Source organism: Apus apus, chromosome 5 (assembly GCF_020740795.1).
Source record: "Apus apus isolate bApuApu2 chromosome 5, bApuApu2.pri.cur, whole genome shotgun sequence".
In the NCBI taxonomy this organism is placed as follows: domain Eukaryota; kingdom Metazoa; phylum Chordata; class Aves; order Apodiformes; family Apodidae; genus Apus; species Apus apus.
Genome location: NC_067286.1, coordinates 37646347 through 37659635, shown reverse-complemented (window position 1 = coordinate 37659635; position 13289 = coordinate 37646347). Strand labels below are relative to the sequence as shown.

General features: G+C 36.0%; 1 protein-coding gene across 4 annotated transcripts in view; it reads left to right on the top strand.

Annotated features, from left to right (window-relative positions):
• Positions 1-13289, top strand: part of STRN3 (striatin 3) — a 54504-nt gene that overhangs the window by 1644 nt on the left and 39571 nt on the right. The window lies entirely within an intron of this gene.

The following is a 13289-nucleotide window of genomic DNA, read 5'->3' as shown; positions in this document are numbered from 1 at the left end:
TTTACTGTCTTGAAGCAGCATTCCATCAAATTGCACCGTAATTAGGGTTTTTAATAGCATGCTGCAACAGCAGCCAGCATTTGTGATGTATTTACTTTCAGAACGAAAAACTATACCTGAGCCTGGGCAGTTCTTTCAGGACTTCTCAGCTGTATTATAAGCATGTAATCTGCACTGTATCTGTTACAACTATGGTTAAGAAAAAAAAATAAATAAAAGAGCAAGGGAAACAAACAAAGAGGTTTCACTATTTCCTTCGCTTACTGCCTGTCTTACCATTGTAAGCCTTGTGGAATGACTTTAAAATCAGTTCAGTGGACATTGGTGGGCATTTTTAGTGGAGAATAATTGATTGTTTCTCTTATTTTCTCTAGTGTCTTAGTAATATAACACTGTGTTTATAAATAAGTCGCTTAGTACTGTTTGTTAGCAGACAAAACCATCTAGAAATATTTGGTTTATGGATAGACCTGTTACTTAAAAATTAAGTACTGAATTTGGTACTCTAAAGTAAAGCTCAATTTGGAGACTTTGAAAGCTCTGACTGAAAAAGAGCTGCTGTGAACTCATGTGGCCTCTAGACACTGTCCTGTGTTCTTGCCAAGTTTGCTGTTTGTCATCTGTGGCCATATTGTTTCAGTTGCTTATTTCTGAAAGTACCATAGTAGTTCTGACCTTGGCTATGTATGTGTTGATTCACTCTACCTCATGTGTGCATCAGGTCATGGGACAGAGACAACATAGTCACTGCATGGTGTGTATTCATGAGGGTGGAATTTTTCTTCGAAGCCCAGGTTAGAAGAGGGAGGGCATTGCCTTTGGATTTTAAATGTCAGTCTGTACGGTGATGAAGACTGATATAGGAATGTGTTGAGAGTATTTTTGGAAGATACGTGTTTACCAGGCCTGCATTTTTTTTGTTGTTGAACTGAAATTGTGAAGTCCCAGGACGTTTTGTGACTAATGAGGCCTTTGTTACTTGGGATCCAAAATACTGTTTTGTCCACTGAAATTGCTGAGAGTGTTGTTTTTCTGTGTAATACTATCTGCAAGTGTTAGATGATTGAAGCCTCCTGGGCTGAAAGGGAAAAGAAGTATCTGTAGTATGACAATAGGTAATTAATATGGAAGTATGAGAATTGGATGGTTTAGGTGCAGCTCTCCTCATGCAGGTTAGTTTCTTCCTCCTTCAAAATTTACAGTAAACTGAATATTGTTTCTCAGTGCTGGCAATTGCAAGTTCTTTCAAAGTTAACCAGATAACTTTGCAATGATACTTTAGAAAAAGGTATGTATAAGCCAGAAGGAATTAGCAATATGTGTGATTTTAATTGCTTGTTCTAAATTTATGACTTCTGTTCTTCCAGAAAATAAGATACTTCCTTCAGTATGAACTTAGTGGGACTCCTGAGTGGTTTCCCCACCTACCCCTTTTTTCACTGTGTAGTTTAAGCGACTTGAATAACTGCCCACCTCTAATAAGAGTGCACTTTGCCTATGAGGGTGCAGGGAGAGATAATTTGCAGTTACAGTTTATTCTTGCTCGGATCTTGTAATGAACTCTATTATTGTTCTACCTGTCTATGGGACACATTTTTATAATTAAATTACATGTTACTTTATCTTGGAGTTTATACCACAGCCATAATGATTGACAAAAGATCTCAACCCTTGGATTCAAAGAAGTCCTGTACTAGTAGAAGACATAAGTCTGTGTTCACTTCAGACTTTGAATGTTAATAATTCTACAGCCAGTTGGGTGTGTGGCTGTTGTGTCTGCGTAAGTGAAGCAGCATCATTCTTTGCCAAATCTGTGTGTGCAAATCAGTATCAAGTGCAGAAATGTCAAATATCAGGAGTGTGGTACTTCAACCACAGTAATTTTTTTTTTTTTTCTTTCACTGGTTATACTGCCTGCCACAGTTGCTTTTATAGCACTTACTGCTGAGTTGAAAGGAAATAGTCTGGCCTTGCATAGTGTGTTGATCACTTGAAGTAACAGGCTGGGTCTGTTCTCTGTTCTGTGAACTAAAATAATTATTTTCACTGTAACAGTGTTGTGTAATTGTAACTTTGATCTGGCGATGTAATGACCTCGATCTTGGTAGCTTTTATGCTGAGATGAATTCAGTCCATGTTTTCTAAGATGTTTATGCACTTTGGAGGAGTTGTAGCAGGCCTGTTGGATATTAGTATTTGTTAGAAATAATTGTTTCCTTTAGGAGTTAAGTAGCTTTGTAATCTCAAAAGGAAAAGGAATAGGAATGTGGATGGGAAAACACTTTGGGGACGCACTACAGAAACTCGTCTGAGATGGAAGATATAGTTGTGTCAAAAAGGGTTATCATAGGAAGACTTCCAACTTTGGGGAGAAAATGAATAATGTTCAGCCTTCTCTTGGGGCTTACAGGCTGGTAATACTTGGCTGAAATAAAGGTCTCAATTGTGTAATTTCTTCATGTTTTCTTAACTAGATAAAAATGAGATTGAGTTCTCTGATACTTCAAAATCACACAAGAATGTGTTGACAGGGAATTAACAGGAGATGATACTTTCAAATGTTTTAATGAATCAGAAGAGTAATTGAAAACGTAAATGTTCAGAGCAAAGCAAGCAAAAAAAATACAATCTCAATATAGTCAATATGTACCCTTTTAAGTAACTCAAATGTGCATAAAGATAACTATTGTTATTGATGCATTTTCTGTCATAAAATGACAGCTTTAGTGGCATACAACTGAAGTTCCTGGTTAGTCTTATGCAAATGCTTTTTCCCAACTGCTAAGTAACATTATTGGACTGCTTAGTTATCTAACATTTTGTGTTCTTTACAGAAGTGTTTTAAAAAAACACACCCCACATATATTACTTCCATACTTCCTTTTTTTTTTTTTTCTGAGGGTTGGAGAGCACCTCATTAAAGGAATTTTAAGAATTTGTGGAACCTTTGGGGAAACTCATTGCAGAATTACATCCCAATCATAAGGTTTTTGTTTTGTTTTGTTTTGTATTTTTTTTGTATTTTTTTGTTTGTGTGTTTGTTTTGGTGTTTGTTTTGTTTTATTATTGTTTTTTTTTTTTTCAAAAGTGTACCTTTCTGGGAATCTTTCAGATTTGAGGTGATTATCTAAATTAGGTACTTTACATGTAATTGTAAAGATGTAAACATATGTAAAGAGTTAAGATAATGAACTAGATGAGACAATGTTCAGAGTGCAGATACACTTGTGCAGTGTTTCAGCATTTACAAAGTGTAGCAAGAATCAATTGCTGAAATAGTGGTTACATGTAGCTTGTTTTATTGCAGGTTGAAAGGGGGATCATTGTCAGGAAGGTTTCAAAGTTGGAGGAACAATTCTTGATAGCATAGGCTTCACCTCTCTTTTTTGGGAAGCAAATAATTTGTTTTGATTAGAAGTGAAAGCAGTTCTGAGTTTTAGAATGGTCAGTAGTTTGTTAAGGAAAAAATCAGTGCCTCAACAGCTAGGAAGTGTGAAGTAAAAAGTATTTTTGAAAAGACAACCCTGGCTTTTCAGAAATTAGTGGAATTTTGTGCAGGGAGATAGTGTAGATGCTAAAATGTTCTTGGTTCAAAAAGTGTTGTTTGTGGGAGAAAAGTCCCTGAGAGTGTTTAAATTCAAAGATACTACCTCTGACTCAGGATACTTTTGATTTACAAGTTTTTGGAAATTTGGAATGTTTTCTGAGGTTTATTCTTCTGTTTTTATACTACTCCTGTGGAGCTGCCTGTTTGCCCTTGATTAGGAGTGGAATCCTGAGGTTGGTGATCTGTTGGTCTGACCAGACACAACCAGTCTTACATTCTCATGACCACGGAGGTAGCTTTCAAGTGCTTTGGTTTGATTGAAAATTCACTTAGTGCTTTTTTGATACTGTTTTGCTTAAATAAAAAAATTCCTGATTGGTATCAGGGGCAGGTGCTGCAGTTGTGAAATGCACAGTATATTTTAACCACATGTATTGTTTTATTGATTGCATTCTAGATGGCTGAAGTTGAGAAATATGTATAATTGATAAACTGCTATTTCAGTGGGTCTTACAGGTATATCTCAGTACTTACTCTGTAACTAGGCTTACGTAACTCCTCAAGCAATCCTTCCAAAAAACAAAGTATACTTTATCAACAGTGACCAAAAATAAAATGGGTTATAAAAAGTTGATCAACATTTCTATTTGTGATACTTTTAAATCCTGTGAGGTGTGTGGGTAATGTATGCATCTGAAATGTCTAACTTCTGTTTGTGCCACCTGTTAAGGTACAGCTTCAGGGTACAGAAATGCCTCTGCACAAATAAATGTTTATTAACGTATTAGAGTATTGGAGTATTTAATACCTTTGTTTTATAATGAAACTGTTTTCAGTATAAAGTGGCATATGTAGAGAAGTTAAAAAACAGAAACTTCTGTTAGTTAATAATTTTTCTATTCTAATGGTGAAAACAACTACATATTTTGTGGAGTTAAGTCCCTTTTGCCATTTAAAGCACTGAATTGAGAGTTCTATGTAGAGGGCAATTAGACATAATCAAGTGTTTCCCTACTGTGGCTTTTCATAAGCTGTTTAGTCAACTGTGTTAGAGTCAGATAGCCTGTGGTAGAACTTTAGGTGCCTTATGGAAGGCTGCAAGTGTGTTCTCCCATGTGTGTATGGATAAATCCTGCCTTTCTCACAGGCTTCTTGGCAAGACTTCAAAACTGAAAATGTAGAATTGCTTCCTCTTGGTGGATGAATAACCTTTGCAGAGAAGACCTGTTTGTCAGTAAAAAGGCAGCTTCTATATAGCAGAGCTTACAAATTTGAAGTAAGGAGATTTCCTGAAGTAGTTCAAGATAAATAGGAATAAGGAGTTTCTTCTGCAAAAAGAAGGTAGCTTCATCTTTCACTATAAAATTAGGATACTGGTGTTCATCGTTAAAAAAAACAACACCCAGGTGTTTTAACTTTTCTTTTTATGCCTCATTCTTCCAGTTTTGTATTTCAAACAGTTGATTTAGATCTTTAACATTTCTATAGAATTTCTGTGCAGCATTCACCTCGTAGAGGCTAAATGCAATAAGAGAATTCAGATCATTGAGTTACAGAAAGATCCATGTAGAAAGTGAACAGGAAATAACTGGGTAGCTGTGAGGTTTGTGTACAGGAAGATATTGATCAGTATAGTAGTTGTGTAATTTATTTATTTTATATTGTTCCTAGTTAATTACCTTCTGTCAACATTCAGGGTAAGTGTTTTTACTGTATGATAGTAACTCTTCCATGAGCAGTCATTTGGAATAAACTCACTCTTTCTTAGAAGCAGTGCACAGAACTGTTACAAAGTAACAATTCCTTGCTTCATGTTAAGGCTACCAGCCAACAGCTTCAGTTTATTTGCTCCTATTTCAGATACCACAGTATATCAAAGTAGAGAATACGATGTAACAAGTAACTCTTTCAAGCACCTGGCGATTCAGGAGTAGTGAAACTAAAATTGTTTTCTTTCTTTGAGGACAAGGTGCTTTAACTCCCAGACCCTGGGATGTGGGAACAGAATCCTGGGATACACCTTGAGACCCTGGGAAAGGAGAAGGTGCTGCATGGACAAAACTCTCCGAAACATTCAAGAAGAACAATATGAACATGTTTACAAATTTTACAAGACCTATTCTGTTTCATAGATCTAGCAAGATTTCAATAGTTGAATTGGTAGAAGGCAGTACTACTGGCTGTGTTAACTCGCTGATAAAGTGGTGTGAATTAGAGAGCCCTGGCCCTGTTCCATGCCAGGAGGCTAGATTAATATTTAGGAGGTGCAAAATACCCATTCCTCTATCAGCTTTCTATGATGCCTTCCTTAAAACACTATGCCATACACTTGATATTGACTTTAACTTTCTTACTCTCGTTTCTCACAGCTTTTATTTCCATGAACTTAATTGTATTCAGTTTTGTTATTGTCAATATTGCTGTTGCTTTAATGATGCAAAACTTTTTAAGCTCTGTAGCACTGTATTCTTATATCTAGAGGGGTTCTTATATTCTGGTTCTAACACTTTGTAGTTTTTGCTTTCTCCTGTATGTTTGATGGGAATGTGTGTTACTGACCTGCAGCTGATGAACACTGACATGAGTGTTTATCACTAGAACAGGGTATGTCAGTTTAGGTCACGGTGTTCACAGTCTGCTGTGGATTATGCTTTCCCCTTCTATATTCCTGAATAATAAATAGAAGTTCCTAGTTTTGGAGAGGAAATGTTTGTTCTTGAGGATGTATGCCGTGCTGCAAGTTTTCCTTCCCTTTCCACTCCAGAGCAACTGTAAGGACATGCCACAGTACAAAGTGTAAAACTTAATTCTGATTTCCGTGTTCTTGTACTACAGCTACTAGTAATAATAAAAAGTGAAAAACAAACTTAAGTATTCTTAGTTCTATTTAGTATCGTGTCTCATGAAGCTCTAACTGTGGCACTTCATTAATAGCTGTATAACTTAACAATGTAGCTGCATCTTAGTGGAATAATGAGCCAGTATAGTGATGCTGTCAGTAAATATACTTTAATCTTATCAAATTGAAATACTGTGTTTTGGTGTTAACGTCAGTGTATGATTAGTCTTCCTGGTTGTAGTGTTTACTTTCCTGGAAGGAGAATTTTTTGCTAGCTTGGATGTGTTCCAAAAATGCCCAGCAGTTCAAAAGATCGTATGTTAAACTTTTTAGATAGAAATGGGGTGAGGTGTGTTACTGTTTTTTGTTTTTTAAAAGATGCTTCTTGCAAGGTTTATGTGTCTAGAAGAAACACAGAAAATTCAGATGATAATGACAGAATGAGAAACTTCATCTGAGAATGAACTTGTGCTGAAATAAACATGCCAGGTTCTTTCCTCCAGGTCTGCTCAGAGTTTCTGGCTAGAAGAAAATTGTAAAACCTCTGAATAATCTGTGGCTTTATAAGTGGGAGCTATAAATATAGAAATTGGGAAGTGATTTCTGTCTTGTGATTTGTGGAGAACTTGCAAGATCAACACTGCAATATAATATCCTATTCTTTAGTAGAAGTTTTAAAAAGAATGTTGAAAATTTGACAAAATTTTGAGGGCTGGAAGTAACATTTTGAAGAGTGATCTATATGGAGTTCAGTCTTGTTGGTTAATGAAAAAAGAAGTCTGACAGGTAGTCTTACTAGATGCCTCCCTGGGTTCTAAATGTATTCAGATACTTTTTAATTTAATGTAGTAAATGCTTAGGGGGTATGACACAGCTGACTGGAACTTCACCATAAAAAAAAGAGGATTATCTCAGTGAAGGCGTGTAGATAGTGTGACAGTTCTTTCCCCCCCTGCTTTTCCTACCCCCCTTTTTTTTAGTCCCCGTCTTTCTAAAGAAGCCTCCCTTCAGTACTGGAAGGCCACTATAAGTTCTCCTCTGATCCTTCTCTTCTCTGGGCTGAGCAATCCCAACTCTCTCAGCCTGTCTTCATAGGAGAGGTGCTCCAGCCTTCTGATCATGTCTTTGACCCTTCTCTGGACCTGCTTCAGCATCCATCAGGTCTGTGTCTTTTCTTTCTTGTGCTGAGGACTCCAGTGCTGGACAAAGTACTCCAGGTGGGGTATTACTAGTGCAGAGGGGGAGAATCACCTTGCTCGGCCTGCTGGCCAGGCTTCTTTTGATCAGCCCAGGATATGGTTGGCCTTCTGGGCTGTGAGTGCACATTGCTGTCGAGAGTCCAGCTTTTCATCCACCAGTATCCCCAGGTTTGCCTGAGCAGGGCTGCTTTCAACCCCTTCATCTCTCAGCCTTTATTGATCCTGGGGATTGCCCCAACCTGTGTCCATATTTGTCTCTGCAATTTCAACAGTTTATTTTCCACCTCTGATTATGGTAGTATGAGTAAATATTTAAGAGAGTTTGGGTCTGGTCAGAAAAGTACTTAAGTGTCTTAAGTGAAAATCTATTCGGGATTATATATTACTTTATGTATACCATTTCATTAATAAACTGACATCTTTGATAATGCTAAATGTCTTCAAAATACTTGCTGTACTGTGGTGTCATAGCTGTGGTGGTCAAGAGTATTTCTCAAGTTGTTAAAACAATCTAATCTATGGTTAGGGTTTATTTTGCTGTTGCTTTTTGAACCTGGTGATTGGACTCTGGCTTATCCATAAACTTGACTGTGTTTGTTTGCCAAGAGAAGATATTGCTCACAAGCATTGCTTTCCTTAAGCATTTCATACTGGAATAATGTACAGTGTTTCGTAACAGAAGAGAAAGTTTACATAGGAAATACTATATACAGTCTTGTTAATTGAGGGAGGGAGCACTTAAAGTTAATAGCTGATACTTTTGGCAAGGGTTCAGCTTTTGACATTTATGTTGTAATTGTATTGTTGTTTGCTTCCAGCACAGACATTTGGAAAATACCATGACTTAGTTGATTTTAAAAATGCAAAACTTCAATCCTTTCTTATCAAACATTAGTCTAAGAATAGTAAGAATTCATTATTATTTCATCTGTGAAAAAGTATGCATTTTGGCTGCTATATGTCACAAAGAAAGAGTGTAGCACTGAGTGCAAAAGCACAGGTCAGTTATGTCATCTGTTTATTCCCAGTATTTTGTGAAAGATCATGTAACCTCATAAAAACAATTGAGACAGTGAAAGTTCTAGGACCTGTGAAAGATGTGTTCAGGAAACAGATTTGTTTGAGCAGGTGCTCTCAAGATCTGCCATGTTAAGGAAATTTGGGAGGTTTTTAATGTGTTGGTTTTTTCCTTTGTATACTTGTCTTACTTGATTTGGTAATGTGTGTGAGAGGCTTTTAGCAGTGATCCGTTTTGGACATTAACAAAATCTAGCTTTGATATTTGTGCTGTTGGGAATGTTGTGGCAAGGACCTGCTTGGTTTGATAAAGAAACACTGGTTGGAGAGGAATGTAGGATGTATATTGTGTTAATGGCAGATTAAACTGCGTAACTCAGGTTCTGGCAGTTTTCTGTAGTCCCATTGAAAGTGGCGGTATGTTGATATGTAAAACTATTTGACATCCTCTAACTTTTATCTGTAAAGGCATACGATGGCTAATATTTGATTTATTGGAAAAAACGGATGCCAAACAAATTGAAGTACTATAGCAAATCAGTTTAAAAAATTAATGTAGGACTCTTATTTTACAGTACTTGATCTTCAGGAAGTACATCCTTTCTTAAGGAAACATAATTATATTTTCAAACAGTCTTAATTGTAAAGATAATGTAGTTTATAAGGTACATTTGTTTGCAAAGCTTTCTTAAGTTGTTATTATTAGAAACATGACTGCCTCTGAGTCTTGGGAGCTTGTGTTCAAACACGTTGCATAGATTATTCAACCTGGTAAAGGAATGCAGTTAAAATATGCTATCCAGACTCTTCATGGAATAATAAGAGTGTATGAGTAGCAGGAAATTCCTTTGCTGCTTATGTTTTACTTGATTAGTTAATTTCCTTGAGTAATGGCATTCAATTTGATGTTTCAATAGCAAGATTGTACTTTCTCATCTTATATTGATATTGTTGAAAATAGAATAACTTGGAGGTAAAAGTGAGGAGTGTTTTTTGAGGTAAAAATGAACAAGTTTTCTGGTTAGGTGGTCAGGTACTGCCAAGCATTCCTGTTAACTCACAGTTGTGGTATAGAAGTTTGATCTTAGCATAGAAGATGGAGGAAATTGAAGGCTGCATTTTCTGTAAGTTTTTCAAAGAAGCTGATTGCAGTATTTTGCCCTGTAGTGAAAAGGAAACTTCCAAATCGGAATGATTAAGGTTGATATGATGGTACTGGAAAAGAGGAGGGACAGGTTTGGGGAAGAGGAGTGTTTTGCAAGCCTGTTCTTTGCCATAACCATTGAAGGACCAAAGGGAACTTAAGGATGAGTAAATTCTCTTGTATCTGTCAGTTGTGTCATTTAACCTGCAGACCGATCCTTAGAGCTAGCTGGGTTTCTTGTGTCTACTGCTCTTGTGGGACAGTTGCCCAAGGATGTCACTTTTCTAGTGGTCAGGAATTGCTTTTGAAAAGTGTTCAGAAAGCGATCAGATGAGTCTTTGAGAAAAAGTGTTGAGGAGCAAGAAATGACCGTCTGCTCAAATAGAAAAAAATTAGAAAAGAGGGAACCTTCAGGAAACATCTTAATACCACTGCTCCTTTAAGTGCAGTAGTTACAGAAGTGATATTTAACTCACTGCTCATGAGGTTCCACTGATAATTTTGTTTCAAATGTTGTTCAAGTGTACACTAGAATTAACTAGTTGTTGAAATATTTTTTCTGCATTTTTAACCTGAACTTATGAAGGTGTTCTGCTAACATACAAGAGCTGATGTTGCAATTTTTGAAGTAATCCAATTATTTTTTTATTCTACAGTATCTTTAGAAGTGTTGTATTTTTTAAAGATATGTTTCTGATATGATCCGTGACACCTATCTCACTGCACAGCTTGCTAGAGAGAGAATCTTGAGATTTTAATTTGCAAAATAAAGATTGATTTTTATATATGTATTTATTTAGAGAATTCAGGGTATCTTTTTCAGTCCTCAGTTGACAGTGTAAGGATTAAATGTAATTGTAATAAATGTGTAGATATAGTCATGTCTGTAAGGATATAAACTTGAAACTCTTTTAAATGCTTATTGCTTTTACATGCATGATGGTTTAGACACTCTGAATGAGACGAAGTTTCAGACTGTTGAAAACTGGAGGTGGAGACCTCTCCTTTTACGGTGAGTTCCCTTTTTTGTGAATGGGAACTGGAACACTAGTAGCTACACGTGTCCACTCTTAGATTACTATTATGAATTAAATCTTCCATCTTCCCAGTAATTTTTAGTTTTCCAAAATAGTGTTCTGCTCATCTTCAACATGATGAACATCTAAATGTGATTATTAGGTTAGTAATTTGGTGTGATCTCATTTGATCTTGTGATTAAAACAAAAAGGTTTTATTTTTAAAATCTTTTGTTCTGAGTTTTATGGTAAGCCCTACTAGGATAAGCACATATGTGTGCACTGAGTATGTATATTCAAGCTGCTTCAGTGTATTGCATTTCTCTCAAAAATACTACAGGCCTTTCCTTCCTTCCTTCTAGAAGTCTGGACTTCTAAAGTTGAGAAAAACAACAAAAGCATTGCACTGCAGATGGTATTGCCTTACATATTTTTTTTAAATACACTTCTAGAATCTGAGTATTAATAATATTTGGAACTGAAATGAAAAGAAAGTATACTCACTTATTGGCTGTGTTCCTGTATTGGTAAATCCATTAGGATTTTATTGTTTGAAATGTACAGGTAACTGTTAGTGTTTCAACAGCGTAAGATTAATCATTCTTACATGCTTTATGATTCAGGTTTCAAGCTTCTTTTTCCCTTTATGTTTTGCTAGGTTTGAGACGTTGGTCTGATATTTCAACTACCACATAACAGGTTTTATTAATAAAACAAAACGTTGGCATCCTAAATGTAGTTATTTATATAACCTTTGGATTGCATGTGCAGTTTTACCTGTCCAAAATGCTGTAATAACTTCCCTCCTTTGTCTTCAGTGGCTAAGAGAAATATTTTTAGTCAACTTAAAAATTGTCTTTATGTCAGGTTTTTCTGTGCAGCTGAGGCCATAAATGCAGTTTTAATATGAATGCTGCTATTATGGGTAGTGCTGTATGAAATGTGGAGCAATAATTCTGAAGTTACAGGATCTTCAACACTTCTTTTAAAATAAGGGGGGGAAAATCCCTATTTTCTTCCCAGAAAACACTTTTAAATTTTAATTTATCGTATTCTATGTGAAATGTAGTATTTTTAATAATTTAAAGTTACATAGAAATTCTCTAGTAAACTACTCTAAATCTCGAGTTATGCTTTGATCAGGCAGTTTAACTGCATGTTAGGGATGTGTGAAGCGTCAGTGTAATCAGTGATTCACTTACTCTTATTGTCCAACAAAAACTTTAGTTTCTTCTAATCTTGGCGTTTGTAGAGTGAAAGAGTATTTGCCTGGTTTGCACATCATCAGACTTCTTATTTAAATGATAAAAACCCTTCTAACTACAAAATGTAGTGCATGTATGTCTGAAATGCAACATGCTGTTAAGACAAAACTAAGGTTACAAACTCTAGAATATTAGATATTATAATTTTTATTTGTCCCCTGCTGTACATGCATTCTGTAGTTATTTAACCCCACACAATTTTTTGTGGGATCCATACTATTGAAGTAGCTGTTTGGTAATTTTTTTTATCCTGGTATTCTATCTTACCTAGTTTCAGGCATTATTTCATGCGTCCTTGTACAAATACAAAGTATCTGTCACTAATTGCCTCTCAGAGCTCCCTGAATTCACTCTCATAATAAAACTGGACAAGTTCATGTGGTGGTACTCTTATTTGCAGCTGAGGGCCAAGGTGCAGAGGGAGCCCAGAGTTATCTAGTGTCACTGAATTTTGTAGAAAGATAGTGAATCTCAGATATCCATGAAAATGCTGCAAAAATGAAAGTGGACCCACTGATAGAAGAGGAGGAATCAGCCATGAAAAGGAAGTTTCTGGTTGAGCTTGTATGAAGAATCTGAAGCTTACCTTTACCTGTGGAGAAAAATATTCTTAACAGAATCTGTACACAACTGAATTCAGCTAGGTTTTTTTAAAGCCATAGGAGGCCAGAATTTTGCTTGCTAATACACTTTTAAAAATACGTTTTGATTTAATTTGCAATTTGAAAGAGTTCAGACTTGTATTTTACTTCCTTAGTCTCTCTACTCTTGTTTTTTAAAGTCTTGTGTCTTGGAGATGCTGTTGTGATACCATGCTCAGTTTAGGCTGATCTCAGACCATGTTGTCACTGAAGAGAACTGTTACTTCAGTATCCTGTTTGTATCCCTTGTGCTAGCCTAAGTACTCCCATGGCTATACAGAGTAGGACCAGGAAACTGATGTAATTCAGAACTGAGTAAAAAATAAATAGAATTATTTCCTCATTAGACTTAGTGTGTAGCAGCATAAGCATCTAAGTCAGCACAGAAGATGGAACAGAAATATGAGGAGGAGGATTGCACCCCTTAATATCAGCCTAGGGACTTACAAATTGGTTTAAGACAGTGGAAAGAATTCTGCCGTAACTGGGAGAGAGGGAAGGAAGTTGAGTACCAAATATTTCTGTGCCACTTGTTTCCTAATTTTGGTGTTGGTCAATCTTTAATCATTACTATAGCTACAAATCATATTTAATCTAGCTCTCTTGAGAATTGTTTCAAAA